Below are 19036 nucleotides of genomic sequence, written 5' to 3' on the forward strand. Positions count from 1 at the left end.
CCATTGAATTGAATAGGTTGGTAATAGCTACCTGGAAGGAAGAAGGTGTATGTATAAATCGATACCGAGGATAAAAAAGGCAATTATCATTTCATTAATAATCACGGCGTTTGTTTCCAAATAGCCTTACGCTCAAATCGGATAATTCGCACTGAATGCAATTATCGCGTTATCATGCCTACAAATGAAAACTGGTTTTAATCTAGCCTGAATAGGCAGTTTATATAATTTAACTAACATATTCACACATCTATTGTTCGTTTGTATAGGTTGGTTTACATACCTCCTGTATCGGTTCACATTACGTTTCCCTCGCTTTCTATGAACTTCAAGCCCTGCAAAACATATTTAATTAATTCAGATCATTTAAGAATTTATCTGAAATTTATATAAATGTAATAATTTATGTGTGGTGTTTAGTGACCGTTAGCCAATGATGATTTGGAGATCGTGTGGTGCGGTCCTGTGTGACGTAGGTTTTAGAAAAACATTTTCTTTATCATGCCAACGTTTCGAACTTTATTGAGATCATCTTCCGGGCTCAATAAAGATCGAAACGTTGACGTGATAAAGAATATGTTTTTCTTAAACCTACGTGACACCAGACGGAACCTCACGATCTCCAAATAGGAATAATTTATATATTTCATATCTACTGACGTTATTTTTATGTGTAATTTATTTATATAATATAATTGTCATGGAAAGGAAAAGGTAGTGGATATTCCACAGGCTACAACTACCAGGTTTTATTTTCCATGAACTTAATAATCACCAGTTGGTTGCTAAAATTCAATAAAAGAACTGCAATTAACTTGGTGAATGTTAAAAACTACATTATGGACCAACATTGTGCCATATCATTAAACATTGCGGGTTTCGACCTTTTATACATAATTGATCGAAGTGAAAGATGTAAACTAAAAAATTAATGACAAAAGATATTACTTAGTATTTGTTGTGTTTAGTAAATATGATCAAATAAAATAGAAACATTCCCAGAAAGACTAGCCATTTCTTTAAGTAAGATAATCTGCTTTAATTTTGTTTATTTATAAATTTTGCAAACATTATCCACAGCAGAAGTTGATTCGGTATAGTTTAAAAGTACGAAATTACGATCCAATCATGTAAGACTAGAAAGGAAGAAACTATGTTGATGAGAGTGTGAAAAACTGAGAAAAGCACATCAATAATCACAAATACTTTAATTTATGTTGACGTTTTGTATTAATTCATTTGTTTTTTGTTCTTTTAAAGCGTAGAAATGTCTTAGAAAATTTAGGTTTACATAAAATTAAATAATTAAGATATTCATCTACCATTTACTGGGATATTTTCTGGCGGAAAGACTGGCTATTAACGGAATTGATCATTTCGTCGTAATTCTCTAACCAGTTCTTTGCTTAAGGCAAACATTTAGAAATGGTGTAACGGAACACCCCTGCGTCAACGGGACCGATCCAAGGATCAATGGTACGATGAGGAGTAAGGTGGGGAAAATGCAACCTAAGTGACTAAGACGTAAGAGTGTTGCTCTGGAACTCGAAGGGAAACCTCAACTGAAGAGACAATGGCCGCGAGATCTCCTAGAATGTGGTGTTGATGATAGGGAAAGTGATAATGACACAAATAAATATCAATTGAACATACAATACTTTAGTATCATTGGAGTAATACCAATTTTTATTTTTTCCACTCTTGTTTTTAATTTTGTATATATTATCTTGCTCATTGTTACTTGTGACCTACATGAAGGTAGTTCTAACTACTGTAAATTAAAAAAAATGTACTTTCTGTACAGTCAGCTCGCCCTCACTACAGGCTGAAAGCTTAATGTGGCCAAAATGCATGTCACAGTGGCTCTTCGACGTTCGTTGGATTCTCAAAGATTCTAATTTATTTGCCGTATTGATTCTAATTCATTCCATGCTAGAAACAGTTAACAATTCTAAAAAGTCATGAAATTAGAAAATGAGAAAAAGCCAAATTTGTCGTTTTGCCCCATTTTGTCATTTTCCAAAGTTTTCGACATTTTATTCGTACTATAAACATATTATAAGATTTGTTAGAGTAAACTAGGCTGAATAAACAGTATATACTATAAGAAATGGTTGCCAATTTTAAAAAGTCATGAAATTAGAAAGTGAGAAAAAGGCAAATCTGTCGTTTTGCCCCATTTTGCCATTTTCCAAAGTTGTCGACATTTTATTCGTACTATAAACATATTATAAGATTTGTTAGAGTAAACTAGGCTGAATAAACAGTTTATACTATAATAAATGGTTGCCAATTGTAAAAAGTCATGAAATTAGAAAATGAGAAAAAGCCAAATTTGTCGTTTTGCCCCATTTTGTCATTTTCCAAAGTTGTCGACATTTTATTCGTATTATGTTTCAAACGGCACTCATCTAGTGTCGTTATTTAGTCATTTTAAACTGATATACATTCACATTTTACGATTTACATACTAGTCCATCGACAATATAAATGAAAAAATTATTAATAGACTTACGAAGCTGAACACGAAATATTAAATAGTAAAAAGAAGTCAACCTAGATAGAGAATCATTTTTTAATGCCCTTATAAACTATGCATATTAGCCACCAGGATATAGCCGAGAATTTACCACACTAACCACTCGGCTACCGCGGTCTCTTTTTGTTAATTTTAAACCAAAAATTAAAACGACACAGACATATGGAAATAGCGAAATGCTGAAAATCCAATCCAGTAAGGAGAGGCATACGGACACAATCGATAGCAAATAACATATATTTTCATTACCTCACAAAATCCTAGAAAAACGTTGCATAAATAAAAAGCCTTATGTCTCAATAATATGACCGTTATATAAGTAAAGTGATATTTCTTGACGCTGGTAAATAATGAAAACTTTAGTATATTTTAATTTCACAAATAATAATTGTGCTTTCAGATTTGGGGTTTCTGATAGATGTCCAATTTTGACAAGATGATCAATTGTTTCTCAAGAATAACCATTCTTTGGGCTAGAAGTACACATCAATGAGCACCTCAAACAAAAGGATAAAAAGAAAATGAGGGAACAAGGAACTCATTCGTTGGGCACAAACAATGTACGAAAATCCTAACAAACTTTGGATGGAAAGAGATGACAGATTGTATTAAAGGAAATAGTAAAATACTGCGAATACTAACAGGATTCTTAACAAGACACTGCAAACTAAATGAACATCTGAATAATCTAAAACGGCACGTCCAGATTCTGCCAAGAAGCAAAGGAGATTCCAATACACCTACTAACTAACTGTGTGCTACACCAGCAGGAGGAATTATTTTTTGACATACAACCGTAGACAAAATTCAATTCCTGAAATAGAACATACTAATCAAGTTCCTTGACAAAGTAGGACTTACAGTTTTGCTTTAAGCACAAACGGGGGATTCAATAACTCTTAAAGGGCGCTGTAAAATATGCACCACGACTAACACATATCTATCTATCAATCTTCTTAAGAATAATCAGTTCACAATCTATTTTTCCGTCAAAATATCTGAATTCATATTTTACTAAATATGATGTTTCAATTGTGTTTGTTATGAATAATGATTTTCTAGAAATGTTTGTTACATATAAACATTATATTCTTTGCAAAAATACATTTACGCATGAGTTTTAAATAATGTACTTTTTGAACTCAGTGATTTTGGATTTGTTCGTTTGCGACAACTTTTATATCATTCGGTTTGGCAAAAATACAATAGGGAGAAAGTGTTGACGCAATCTATCCCCCATTGCGGTTCCAATCTAAATTAATCTTAATGTGCCTTTTAATTAGGATGCCCCTATCTCGCCGAGCATGTAATACATGTTTAATGAGGTCAGATTCTTTCGAAATTTCTACCTCTCTACTGAAATGGTCGTAGTTAAGGGTAATAAGTGGTTTTAAATTTCTCTGAGTACGTTTAACTTGTCATTTTAAATTTTAACGAAAAGAGAGAATTGAGAAATAAGCTCTTCTGCGGAGTGCGGAAAATTACTAAATGAGCTAAGGGTTATAGTTTAAGGGCAAGTTGAAACCCTTATTAATTAGAAGGTTAATTGCTACTTTACACGGTTAGCGCATCGAGATTTAACTTACTCAGACGGGCTGTCTTAACTATCCGAAACAATCCCACTTGTGTTTGATTACAATCTCATGAACAGAATGCAAACATTATTTACGCCAAACCAAACATAAAAGGTACTTCAAAAAAGTTTACAACATTTTTTTGTAATATTATTTGGATAGTTATACGTCATAAAAGCTGTCGTGGAGGCGTCGGTGGCGGCAACGGTTAGGCGTTGAAACGGCGCACATCACAGTAAGGTAAAAGTCCCGGGTTCGAATCCACCGGCCCTGCATTCGAACCCGACATACTTACAAATGGGCTTTTTTTCAAAATCACCGCCAACCTGAGGGTTTTTATGACCTCTGCTGTTCCGAACCCTCGTAAAAAAAGTAATAAAAAAAAGCAGTCGTGGATGTTCAAAGCGAGGTGAGTTGATTTGTTATGCGTATTTTATGCAAACCAAGTTTTATGCTAAACATATTTTGTGTTACACTTTTATCTCTACTTTGTATTATATTGTTTTCAATTATATTTCAAGTAAATAAAATAAATACAACCCATTCAGTTAAGTAGCCTGATTGACCAAATTACTTCTTTCAATTAATCATTGTTTTTATGTAAGGTCTTGGTGAAATGAAAAAATCAGTGTCTCGTGCGGGATTCGAACCCACAACATTCGGCTATATAACGTTGGTCCATGTCAAACTAGTCGATACTTCGGCGTAAAATAAGCTGCAAAGATTTTGAAGTCTATATTCCCTGAGTTATCTACTTTGACCGAATGGATGGAATAATTGGTATTGTTTTCCAAAGTTTGAACAGATTTGGGTACAAACGTTTCATCTCTTGCCAGGTTGTGAGAAGATTTAATGCAACACTTTGGAACTCCCACTTTTTTAAAATAGGCAATGGATTTATTTATACTTCCAAATTAGGGGATTAACTCAGAATTTGAATTCTTACCAGCATGAAGACATTGCGGATATGTTTGTGGTTGCAATGGCAGTTGGATATGTACTGTACAAATTTCCTCTTCTAGCTTCCAAACCCTCCTTCGGTCACGTTTGAAAACATATATCTCATAGCTGTTTTTAAGACATATAACTTTTTTTTGAAAATGTGCAACACTGTTTACTTGCAGAATCCTCAGAATTATTTGGATTTATTATATTATTGTCAAATTAGTTTTAAAATAACATGAAAAATAAGTTATTTACTTGTCAACATTTATTTTGAAACCTTGATCTCCAGTATGCCATCAAAATTCTTTCGGGTGATGAAAACAAATTTGACACCACTCAATTTATATGTGGTGCCCCCAATTCAGCCAATTTGACTGATTACGAGTCTGGAAATTAATAATAAGAGGGAGCCATAATGAATTTAACAGGTACACACATACTTGCACTAACTGAAATATGTATTAAAGAAGAAAGAAAAGGAGAAATTCAAGTTACCAAGGTTGAAAATAATAATTTAGACTAAAATACCTGATACCAAATTAAGCACCATAAATAGTTGGCTGGCTGGTAAAAAACGAAAGCATGTAGCTTTGTGGATTTAAGGTGACCTAATAAATTCAGGTAGGTCGAATGTTTTCCAGAGCCAAATTTAACTTTATTGTAGGTTTAGCAGTTTAAATATTTGAATTGTTTTACGGACAGTGCCTGAAACTTTATTTCTTTGGAATAAATAAAATGCTTTGTAAGAATTAAGATTTTCAGTGGACAAAATACGGAGCCCGCTTACGGGAATTACTGTGAAAAAGTGCTTGATCTAATTAACAATCTTATAAGTAATGCCATGAGAAAAGTCATGTTTTTAACTGTACCATAATTTCTTCACTATGTAGTCTCAAATTAGAAAGAAGAAAAAGATCTAATGAAAGTGTGCCTATAACTGAAATAAATTGAAAATTATAAACTTTGATTGCCTTACATTATTTATTTAAGTAAGTTAGTGGTATTCTTAAATTATTTAATTACTATTTAATGTTCCGTTATTTAATTACTAATTATGTTTTAATAATTGAAAATATTTTGAATATAGTTTTAATAAAATTATATTTAACATCGTTTTTCTTTGTATTTAGTTAGTTTCCTTGCCTCATTTGCAGAGCGTAGCAAAATACCATCGCTAGTTATTGTAAAATGACAAAAGATATATTAAAAAAAATATTTTTCTGAATTACCTTTCACCACCTGAAATACTGTACTCATAAAAATATTTTACTTTATTGTAAGACTATAAAGTTTCATTAAAATACACCTAGAAACAAGAAAAACCGAATATTTTGGTTGTTTATTTCAAACTCAATGTGTTTATTTCTATCGTTACAAATTTACAATATAATTGTTTTAATGTAAACCAAATTAAACGTGACCTGAGATACATGAGTTTTAATAAAAATTATTTAGTTTTAACAGTTTGAAACAAAGTTCACTAAAATATATGCAAATCATTTAGTGATAGACTAAAATTTATTTAAAAATTTATTCTTTCATAAAATGATTTTCTAGGGTATTGGTGAATTTTCTGAAGCCATACGATAGTTTTTTTAATTAAAACTCGTTCATTTCGGATCACATTTAATTTGTATCACTTGAAATAAAGAACAAAATAAGTTTGTTTGTTGTTATTTATTTTTGAGTTTATTTTGCTATATTAAAATACTTAAGGGCACTAAGGCGTTAGAGCACCTATAAAAATGAAAAAAATTATAGAAAAATATAATAGTATTTTTTAATTAAATGGAGGCACTATTTATATCAAACGGAGCTGGAGAAATTTATAGTTAAATTTTCCACAGTTTATGCGATGCTTATAAAAAATCAGTCAAGCGTTTTACCTTTAAACATAATTCTTCTTGGAGTTTTATTTTCTTGACAAGAAAGTGCAGAACAAGGAGTAAACAAAAATGGTTCAGCTTTTATAAATAAAATAGCAGCGCTGCTCCTGTTTCGGGAGAGCGATACAATGAGAGATAGAACACTGTTACAATAAGTGCAGAATTATTTACACATACTTTGGAAATGCGACATCTTATTTATGCAAACACTTATGAATCCGAGATTTCTTCTGTGCTCTGCTTCTGTGGAACGCCGACCTGTATATTCAACTGTTTTTACTGTTCTTTCCGTCTTTGCCATTTTTTGAAGGGCGAAGATAGAAAAAAGTATTTGTCATGCTGCTGTGTTGACTGGGTTGATGAGGCTTGACTTTTTTTTAAAAATAAACATTATAAAATCATTTAACATCGGCTTAACGATTACGAAATTTTTTTGCTTCTGCCTCTTTCTGTAGCATTATTATTCTCTTTCTCTCTGAATCACAGTGTTTTGGTAATGTGTATGGATGTATGTATGTATGTATGTATGTATGTATGTATGTATGTATGTATGTATGTATGTATGTATGTATGTACGTATGTATGTATATATATACGTATGTATGTNGTGTGTGTGTGTGTGTGTGTGGGTGTGTGTGTGTGTTTCGACTATATCTGAGTGCATGATTAAATAGTGAACTATTCTATTCGTATAAACCCGCAAAGTTAGTTCATAAAAGCTGTTGCTCTGTAACGCCTACAAACAATTCCCTTTGCGCATACGCACACACACAAAGGGAACGTTATGGTGTTAAACTTGGTAGTCTCATACCACAATAACCTGATGTGTTTGCCGAAGTTTTTATTTCCACATATCATAACACTTTGTTGTATATTATAGAAACGAAATATATGTGGGTTTAGAAAAACATTTCTTTATCGTGTCAGCGTTTCGACCTTTATTGAGATCATCTTCACGCCCTGGGATTTGTAACCATTGTTTAAATTATACAAATACATGTAAGATGTGACAATGATTTTATACAGTACTGCGCACAATATAAAATTTTTACGTTTAATCAAAGTATTTGTACTCATTCTAAGTGGGTTTTTTCTGGAGATGTGTCATTGTTGATTTCTATCCCTACTTCCTTCCCCACTTTTTCAAAACCCAACATAAATAAACGTGTGGCATTTGTGAAGTTGTAATTGTCTTGATGTCAGTAGGAAATATCTTGTGTTGTCTGCATATCAGCAAAAACATATAAACATAAAACAGCAAAATCTCACTGGCACTCTCAATACGACACGCAAGGATGGCACAATTACACAGAAGACAAACACTTTGAGTGAGTATAAATACTTTGTTTGAATATAAAATATATTTTGCATTGTATAAATTCACTTTTCCACATCCTAAATGTATTTGTTAAATGTAAACATCGTTTGTAAATCCCAGGCCTTGAAGATCATCTCAATAAAAGATCGAAACCTTGGCACGATAAATAAAATGTTTTTCTGAAACCTACATCACACCCGACCGCATCTCACGATATCTGAACAACTTTGATTAAACCTAAAATTTCTGTAGTGTGAAAATCATTGTGTAAATTCACTTTCACATTTTATACGTATTTGTATAATTTCAACAATGATTACAAATCCCTTGTCTTGAAGATGATGTCAATAAAGATCGAAACGTTGGCACGATAAAGAAAATGTTTTTCTAAACCCACATCTAAATTATCATTAACAAATATCCATGCTGTGTGTTATCGAGCTTGTGTTCTTTTGTTCACACACAAATTCAAAATGAATGAAAAAGTTTATTATTATATTCCGATTGGTGAGTTTATATGAACAACGAAATATTATCAGATGCGCCCTAACGATTTTGAAAATTAGTCAAATTCGAGTAAGCTTTTAGGCAATGGCTTTCTCACAAATTGGTCGTGCTCCTGGTACAGTGGGAGCAGTTATCGAACAAACCTAAACCCTCCGGTTGGGGAAGGATCCCCCGTAAAATACGACGAATGGCTGACAATCAGATTTTCCGAATCCCTTGGGCCACCTCTGATTCTAGAGGAATCCCCTTCCTCAAATGAACTTTGCACCTCCGCAAACGAATTTTCATTTTCAAATCGACTCCGTCTCTCTCTCACTCTCTCTCTCTCTCTCTCTCTCTCTCTCTCTCTCTCTCTCTCTTCTCTCTCTTTCTCTTTTAAATATTGTTCGCTTTTTTTCCATCACTTTAATGAAGACTGATGGAACAAATGAAAAGTTAACATATCAATGAGTGCTTGAAAATGAAGTTTTTTTACGATAGGAATTAGCTACTTTCTCCCACACTGATGGTTCTTTATTCATTTATTACATATTTAAAACAGGGACTCTCCCAAAATAGAACAGTGAAAATATATTAATAGCAATAATAACGTTATGTAAATACAGTGTACAAATAGTAAACAAATATGACGTCAAAAACAAACATGTAAATAAGAAAAATCGAAGATTAAAATTCACAGCAGTTCAAGAGTAACATACATACTATTCCTAAAAAACTCAAAAATCTTTTTTTAATGGCTGCTTACCTGTCAACGCGTTTAAAGAACGAAATTCTACGAACACATTTCTTGGATGAGAGTTTGGTTCTGCCAAAGGAAATATAAAATAGTCTAGCCAATTGCAAAATCCATCTAGGCACCCTTAAGCTGAGTTGTGATAGAATTTCTGGAGCGGCAATAAAACAATTTAAAATCTTCCATCCGAAAAGCGAAAATGCAGCACGACGACGAGTGACCAAGCGGTCCGTTTTTAATGTTTCTAGGGCCGCGGAATACGTTGTGAAGTTGTTCGATGCCTTGTTCATTTTGACCAAAGATTTGTTCCGGTATTTAAAGGCAACCAGGCCATTTCAGACCAAAAACATTCTTATTCATTCGTTATTATATTTTTCTTATATACGCACTAATCATTCAATTGGGATGATGGGAAAAGCAATATTCCGCCACAGACATCCACAGAAATGGAACTTACACTGAATTATTTATCTTAATCAACAGATTTAGAAAAAAAATCATAAAACAATTTACACAAAATCATTATAAAAGAGCCTATTTACTCTTTTTGTGGAACCAAGCAATAACATCGTAAAGTATATCAACCAATCTTTCTCTAAATGTTAGGCTTATAAGTGGCCTTTTCTTTGAAATTTAAGTTTTCTATGTACATCAGTTTGCTTCATATTTCAGCATAGTAGTTATTTTTATGATTTAATTAATATTTAATCAGAAAATTATCTTTTTGAAATATTTGAACACAAATTAACTTGGGTATGATATATTTGCATTCACCTGAGTGCACGCTTAACAAAAAATAAATATTCAACTCATTATATTTAGTGGCCTATTGACCAAATTACTCTTTCAATTAGTTAATCTTTTTATGTAAGGTTTTGGTTGAAATGAAAAAGCCAGTGCCACGAGCAAGATTTGAACCCACGACCTTCGGCTAAATACGCCGCTCCTCTAACCACTTGAGCTATCATTACATTGATCCACTCGGACACCAACTCCCCATCTCAACCTACAACCTTTCAAATTTTAGAAGAAATAAATACTCAACTTTAAGAACATTAAGAAAATAATTATTCAAAGATCTTGTTATTTATAAAGAGGCTATTGGTTGAATTAACTGCGTCTTATAAATACATATTGTGATTGACTTATTCTGGATTAAATGGTTTATCAATTAATCTAAACGTTTAAAAAAATTGTTGCTAATCTGTTATAAAAAAACACATTAATTGTATGGATTTAAAATGTTTGTAACACTTTTATAAAATTTATTTAAGTGGGTACAACAAACCCCTCTTAATTCAAAGCTTATTATATATATATATATTGATGAAGTTTTGAATTAAGAGGGGTTTGTTGTACCCACTTAAATAAATTTTATAAAAGTGTTACAANTATATATATATATAATCATTAATGTAATCTCAAAATTTTTCAGTCATTATGCAAAAATAATTATACTACCTCTTTTGCACATGAATAATATATAATAAATAAATGCTTTAAACGAAACCTATTGTTTTAAATAATTTAAGATTGACGTTTCCCTTCAAACTGTTTGTACTAAATCATTGTTTCTTAAAATTACTGTAAATTAAACAGAAAGGGATTACTTAAATTAATTATCTCCGTTTGATTGTATCATGGATCTGGTGATATATCATTCCTGGGATGTAGACTATCCTAGCCGGGATCAATTAAATTAACAGCTTTCCAGCCTGCTAGTTTCCTCACCAACTTACGCCAAGCGCCGTGTTCAGGGGTTTAATATTCAAATGTTATGGTCGATGAAATTCCATTTTTAATATTCGGTCGGAACCACACGGCCGTGTTTATCGATATATTTTAATGGTCTTTCAATATTATTAACATTCATAAAATTCACCGCCAAACGCAATGGAATTGGCTAAAACCGCTTGTATGTACTGATATTTATTGTATTATCCAGTTGTTTTGCGAGAATCGCATAGAAAACGGGGAATATTGAAATTCAGCATGTTGAGCATTTTTTTTTTCAACCGACGTTCGCAGATATTGGAAAAATGGAGCTTTTCCAATATCAAAGGTTAGTAGAGAACAGTTAACAACAGTCCCTATAATTGTATTGTATAACAAGAAAACAGTTCGTAAAACGTATTCCCATCTATCTTTTTGAATACATTGTTAATACAGAGCAATTTTGTATGAAACGTTTGTATTAACAATTTTAGCAGTAGTAGCAATTTTGTACTTTATGAAAAGTTTTGTAACAAACGTATGAACGTTTCACGTTAAAACACTACTAACTACGTCATCTCTAACATTTATAAATATAATTTAAAAATAATAGTATTATCACTGTGATAATAATAAGCATAATTAAGTTATGCAATTTATTAAAACTATATATTAAAAACATCTTTACAAAATACTAATATGATCAATCAAAAAATTTTTCATTTATTTTTAATCACAGTTCAACCTATGGAAACTATATCAACGCAAAGTGAACAAGAAATCAGTTTGGCTAGCATCTTAATTGTAAATATTATTAATTAAGTTTTTGTCACATGAAGAGTTTCCACAAGTTAACGATGAATCTTGAGGAAGCCCTTCAGTCATTGAAAACCAGCTTGCTATTAATTATAAAATAACGTCCCGATAACCGTCCAGGCTGTTAATGAAAGGAGACCAAAGTGAACATCGAAAATTATCCTGACACTGATTACGTTTAGCACTGTCTCCAATCACTGATCAATTTGATCTTTTTACGAAGAAGTATTATCCTTTCATAAGTACGAAAATTTACAAAAAATTATTTATTCAGATATCGTGAGATGCGGTCGGGTGTGATGTAGGTTTCAGAAAAACATTTTCTTTATCGTGCCAACGTTTCGATGTTTTATTGAGATCATCTTCAGGGCTCAAAGTGTTTGTCTTCTGGGTAATTGTGCCATCCTTGCGTTCGTGAGTGCAGGGTACTCTCCAAACGACACGTGATGTAGGTTTCAGAAAAAAATTTTCTTTATCGTCCCAACGTTTCGATCTTTTATTGAGCCCTGAAGATGATCTCAATAAAACATCGAAACGTTGGCACGATAAAGAAAATTTTTTTCTGAAACCTACATCACACGCGACCGCATCTCACGATGTCTGAATAACTATCGATTAACGGTCACTAATCTGTACACATAAAAAATTATGTTTATATATAAAACCATATTAAAAAATATGCGGGTACATAATTGATAAGTTATGTGTAACCTTTTATTAGTACAACGTGAAGTCCAATCTGTTCAGGTTGATAAGGAAACATTTATTTACATAAAATGCCGACGTTTAAATTTATGGTTACTCCCATAAACCCCAAGAATTTATTATTGGTTTTAAACTAATTGGTCTGAACGAATAAAATCAATTCCTTGAAATTCTTGTTGGGTTCTCTCCGCAGAACATACACAAACAACCATATCATATGGTTAAAATTGAAATTGAAATTGACAAACGGTGTAGGCAAGGTAGGGATAAAAATTATAATCATGCAACACATTACCTGTACTACTTTTGGAGATCCAAAGATTTCTGCTCGCCTGTCTCAGTGAACTGATACAAAAAACGAAATTTATGGGATTAGCAGGAAATTTAGTAAGGTTTCAAACTTTTCTCTCTGCTTTTGTTGATTTTCCACTCCCCTTCAAAATATTTCCAGTAGAAGGCAAATAAAGTGGTTTCGACCTAACGCACTAGAACAGCATTCTGGCTATTTTCAAAAAATCATATCTCCGGTTCTATTGGACCGATTTTAATAACTCAGTGCTCATTTTTCTCGCCAAAAAATGTAGTTTCAAACAAAAATGTGAAAAATTGTGGTTTTTATTAAAAATTAAGAATTTGAATTCGACTTATGTGGAATCGAGGTCGAAAAAAATAAATCAACCTTAAATGAACAAACTACATGAAAAATGAAGGTGAGTTCATACTTTTTTCCTATCTAGTACTGCAAAGAAAAAAAATGGGATGGGCGGAATAGCTTGGACACCCTGTCTATATATATAAGTTATGTGCGAGATTTAGATGAAAGACTTTTTAAAAAAGAAACTTTATTGCCAAATAACACACAATGGTTATAGAAAATAACTTTCCTATTCACGGGACAGATTATTCTAAAACAATTAAATATTGGGATCTTAACTGTCCTGTAACTAACTACGAATAAGAAGCTTATCTAAAGGGAACAATTGAAAGAAGGGGCAATTGTTGAGTCCACACATTCCTAAGTACTGAGATAAGTATTGTTTAAAAGGAGTCTCGTCATTAAAGCGGAGACGTAACCCCTCCACCCCTAGATGAAACATTCGGAGAATGTTGGTTTTCGGAAGCGGCAGCTGCTGGAAGTTGCTGTCGTGCGAAGATATACCGGGTGATTCCATACCCAGATAGTAGTAAAATGAGTCCATACAGGAGGATCGTCCATATACTTATCGATGTAGTGATGATAAGTTTTGCAATAGCTGGAGACAAATGTTGACTTTCTAGTCGGTCCAATTTGACATGCTTTACATTGACCGTAAATCGTGGCTTTTGTTCCTCTTTCAAACTAAGTTTAACTTCGTTTAGAAACTTTGGGTCTCCAGAAGTATGTGAAGAATGAAGAAGCTGTTTATTTTAAAATGTTACATTACTTGATGTAGTATTTATTAAGAATATTCCGTGTAGACTTCTAGATATTGTGTCCCCATGTTTGGTTATTGTAACGATTTCTTCTTTGGAAAAGCTGGGTAAATATTGATTTAGTTCAGCTATCCAGGTTACATAGTTGTCGTCTAAATTGATGCTAGTGTATTGGCAGGATTTTGTGTCTTCTGTTAATACGATTTCTTTCTCGCAATTGTTCTCTTCAGATTAATCGATTGCGTTGAGCGTACAGATATTGATTGACATTTTTTGCAATTATTGTCTACAGGTTCAATATTTAGTTTATTTGAATTCGCTCTTGGTAAAATATTTTCCATTTGGAACAATTGTTTTAAAATTAGAGTTATGTGTTGTTGGTACTGGAATTATTTTATATAAATCATACATTTGTTTTCTTACTAAGGGTAATTGTAAAAGATAAATAATTTCATTGTTTACGATTTTACATTTTACAATAATTATATTATTTAAATTCACTAATTTCGTGGTCCGCTTGACCAATTAAATCATTACAATTAATTGAAATTGTCTGACTAAAAATAATAAATTCCACAATTTAATTCACAACCGTGTATTTTTCTTTGTTAGTAATACAATAAAAGGACTCTTTTTTTCGAATTTATTAACAAGTCATAGGGGTAAGTAATTATGTGCCTTTTGGGTAAGAACGTTAAGGAAATGAGACGGAATATTTGAGATTTTAACGCGATTAACTTTTCCGACTGAAATGTCCCGTGAAATCCCCTGGGACTAATTGCGGTCTAACGGACATTCGCCGAGATTTGTAAATTTTATGATGAAGTGCGAACTGTTTACCGTTAATAATTAACCCTCAGAAGTTAGAAAAGTTCATCACTAAAGGCCAACAAAGGGTGAGCTTTGTTTCTGTAAACCAAGGTTAAATAAACTTCCTTTGTTAAATATTTACATCATAGTGTAAAGAGTGTTTTCTACCATCTTCAACTGACAACATTCAAATTCTTTTCTAACCGAAGAAAAACACTGATATGGTAGAAAGGAAGTTTAATCTTCCAGCTTCGATGTGATTAATTTTGAGCACAAGCTTTATATGCCAGTGATTTAAGCCATTTGCATACGGCAGAGTAACTTAAGTAAAATTGAAAATTTAATCCATTGCTTGCCTAACAAATTGGAAATATCAACATTTTACTCTCTTACACACAACGTAAAAGAGTAAGTTTATTTAAGATCGATTTTAATTTAATAGTTAATAATAAAAGCAAAGAGAATAAACATATATGTAGTAGATATCAGTATGTAATATTTGATGTTGTATTATAAATGTTATTCTGAAAAAGAAAGCTTCTCACATGGAAATACAAAAGGGAAAAGGGTATTCTAACATTGACATTAGGCAGATAATGTAGAATGCATATGAAATCCTCATACCGGGGATGATCTGAGAAACTCTTGACCTTTTGACCCCTGTGCTCAGAGATAACAATAACATTCTCCGCGTTCGTAATCAATTTCCATACCTGAGTATTGAGTGAATGATTTTTTTTTTAATTTATTCTAATGTGAATATTTTCATTTAGTATTTTAAATTATATGAAACTGAGAATCTATAAAAGAAAACTTGCTCTACACATCAAATTACCATTTAAATCTATCAAGGATTATGAACAAAGTTTATTAGCAATTAAATTTACACGAAAAAACACCGTCATATTTAAATTTTTCCGTCATAATAAATGTTTTGTCTTAAATACATTTAGTAATGTGTTAATGTCAGGCAATTGGCGAAAGCGCAGAGAAGCCATTTTGGAATAGATTAGCCTGAGCAGTTTAGCATAAATTTTCATGATGCCAGACTGTTTAATGAGAAATCTGACAAGGATACGGCCAATAAATTGACCAACTCAAACATTGCGCGTTTAGTTTACTGCAAAAGTACAATTATAAAGAATATCGCGTAAACAATTGCTGGGAGAAAATGAAGTGAAGGTAAATTCGCCCATCCTTTTATCTGGGGGTCGATCCAACAGCACATACAATTCACATTTTTCAAGCAAGAAACAGCAAAATCGGACAGCTGTTTAATTATAAACATTATAAATACACGTTACACAAAATGTACAAAATAAACGAACATATATGTACATAACAAATAAACGGCGTTACAAAGCAGCAGTCCTATACTGCTTGTGTTTACACCACAGTGTTTAATGGGTTGTGCCAGCCCGGATTGAAAACACGGTAGATTTGGCCAGCAGATTAATATTGTATTTAAATGGACAAATCCCGGATTGCGGGATGGTGGTGGACTTGGTCAAAGTCGTGTAACATGAAAGGTTTTTATCCGCATCCATCGGGAGCAATCCGTTTTAAAAGAGAGGAGAGCAGTACGGCATCGTTTTAAGTGAGGAGCCAGGATCTCTTACCTGTCATGGCTGCCCTCCGAAGGCAGTCAGCACCAACTAACTGAGGTGAACGAGAAAAAAAGACAAATTATAAGCAAATCAAATCGTCTTTTTGTTGTAGCTCAATGAATGGAATTGTTTCGTTTTACACCTGAAGAACGGATCGAAAAGGAGGTCGTACTATAAAGACTATGCGGGAAAATTTTCAATTTCACAGTTCAATCTTTTGTAAAAGACTCGATTTGTAGGCTATACGTTGATATACCTCTAACCTTTGCATTGTCGGCGTCGCGTACTAATCACCGTTCAGGTACCTCAGGGTAATTGGGATTTTTAAATGTACGAAGGGTTTGGGTTGTGACTGCGTTGTTTTATGTAAATTATCAGAACGAATAATTGATAGAGTGAAAGGATAGTTGTTTTTATCCCCACCCTAACAAATATAGAAAACTCTGTGATAAATGCGTAACGTCTGTAGAGTAAAAGTAAGACTTTTTCTATTACTAGTACTCTTAATAAGAAGGAATTTATTTACCACATCCTCCTAATACTAGAGGAATAATATTAGAAAAGTTAGAAATTGTTTTTGTAAAAAATACTAACGATATTAGANTAGATTTTCAATATCTTTATTAAATTGAGCTCCATCGTAAGAATCTAGATTACCTGTAATAAATTTTATGATGGATCCTAATCCATTAATCCAACTTCTTTTAGTTCTAATATCGTTAGTATTTTTTACAAAAACAATTTCTAACTTTTCTAATATTATTCCTCTAGTATTAGGAGGATGTGGTAAATAAATTCCTTCTTATTAAGAGCTATAAACTTTGTTCATAATCCTTGATAGATTTAAATGGTAATTTGATGTGTAGAGCAAGTTTTCTTTTATAGATTCTCAGTTTCATATAATTTAAAATACTAAATGAAAATATTCACATTAGAATAAATTAAAAAAAAAATCATTCACTCAATACTCAGGTATGGAAATTGATTACGAACGCGGAGAATGTTATTGTTATCTCTGAGCACAGGGGTCAAAAGGTCAAGAGTTTCTCAGATCATCCCCGGTATGAGGATTTCATATGCATTCTACATTATCTGCCTAATGTCAATGTTAGAATACCCTTTTCCCTTTTGTATTTCCATGTGAGAAGCTTTCTTTTTCAGAATAACATTTATAATACAACATCAAATATTACATACTGATATCTACTACATATATGTTTATTCTCTTTGCTTTTATTATTAACTATTAAATTAAAATCGATCTTAAATAAACTTACTCTTTTACGTTGTGTGTAAGAGAGTAAAATGTTGATATTTCCAATTTGTTAGGCAAGCAATGGATTAAATTTTCAATTTTACTTAAGTTACTCTGCCGTATGCAAATGGCTTAAATCACTGGCATATAAAGCTTGTGCTCAAAATTAATCACATCGAAGCTGGAAGATTAAACTTCCTTTCTACCATATCAGTGTTTTTCTTCGGTTAGAAAAGAATTTGAATGTTGTCAGTTGAAGATGGTAGAAAACACTCTTTACACTATGATGTAAATATTTAACAAAGGAAGTTTATTTAACCTTGGTTTACAGAAACAAAGCTCACCCTTTGTTGGCCTTTAGTGATGAACTTTTCTAACTTCTGAGGGTTAATTATTAACGGTAAACAGTTCGCACTTCATCATAAAATTTACAAATCTCGGCGAATGTCCGTTAGACCGCAATTAGTCCCAGGGGATTTCACGGGACATTTCAGTCGGAAAAGTTAATCGCGTTAAAATCTCAAATATTCCGTCTCATTTCCTTAACGTTCTTACCCAAAAGGCACATAATTACTTACCCCTATGACTTGTTAATAAATTCGAAAAAAAGAGTCCTTTTATTGTATTACTAACAAAGAAAAATACACGGTTGTGAATTAAATTGTGGAATTTATTATTTTTAGTCAGACAATTTCAATTAATTCCAAATTGCTAAATTTCTTGCTTTATGACAATTTTCTCATCCGTAGGTCTTTTACTGCGTTTATGGACTTATGGACTGGAAAAATCTTTAACGGTAATATTTATTTTTTACTATTTTAGGCAAAATTATAAAAGAAGGTAAACACCGGGGAACCAGACATTGCGTTTTTGGTCCAAAAGTAACCATAAATATACACTTTAAAAATATAGGTTATAAAAACATTCATAAATTGTATATAAAACATTTTTCTACGCCAGTTTTCTTTTTGTCGGAGCTAAAGTAGTAACGTAAATTAGTGGGGCTTATTTGTAAAAAATACATAAACGCAAGATGTACACTGGATCGGCGCATGAAATAAAATTACGTTTGTGAATAAATGAATAAATGCATATGAATAGAAGATTACATGCAAAAGGAGTAGGCCCTCGAAAGCATATAAATTTCATTCAATAAACTTTCACCTTTTATAGCGGCTAAGCCGTACTCAAATTGATTTAAAAAATCAGCTAAAA

General features: G+C 32.2%; 1 protein-coding gene across 3 annotated transcripts in view; it reads right to left on the reverse strand.

The window, feature by feature from the left end:
• LOC106670140 (potassium voltage-gated channel protein Shaw-like) overlaps positions 1-19036 on the reverse strand; it is a 268915-nt gene that overhangs the window by 232150 nt on the left and 17729 nt on the right. The window contains exons 1-2 of one of the 3 annotated variants that reach the window (XM_024230690.1): positions 13032-13052; positions 284-335 (exon numbers count right to left, since the gene is read on the reverse strand). The exons of 1 other annotated variant lie outside the window; for it this stretch is intronic. The gene's annotated coding sequence lies outside the window, so the exon portion shown is untranslated. Of the gene's footprint in view, positions 1-283; positions 336-13031; positions 13053-19036 lie in introns of those variants that run through there. One more of the 3 variants, XM_014400217.2, reaches the window with a different exon arrangement.

The sequence above is a fragment of the Cimex lectularius genome, unplaced genomic scaffold (assembly GCF_000648675.2).
Source record: "Cimex lectularius strain Harlan isolate CLEC.00 unplaced genomic scaffold, Clec_2.1 scaffold40, whole genome shotgun sequence".
Taxonomy (NCBI): domain Eukaryota; kingdom Metazoa; phylum Arthropoda; class Insecta; order Hemiptera; family Cimicidae; genus Cimex; species Cimex lectularius.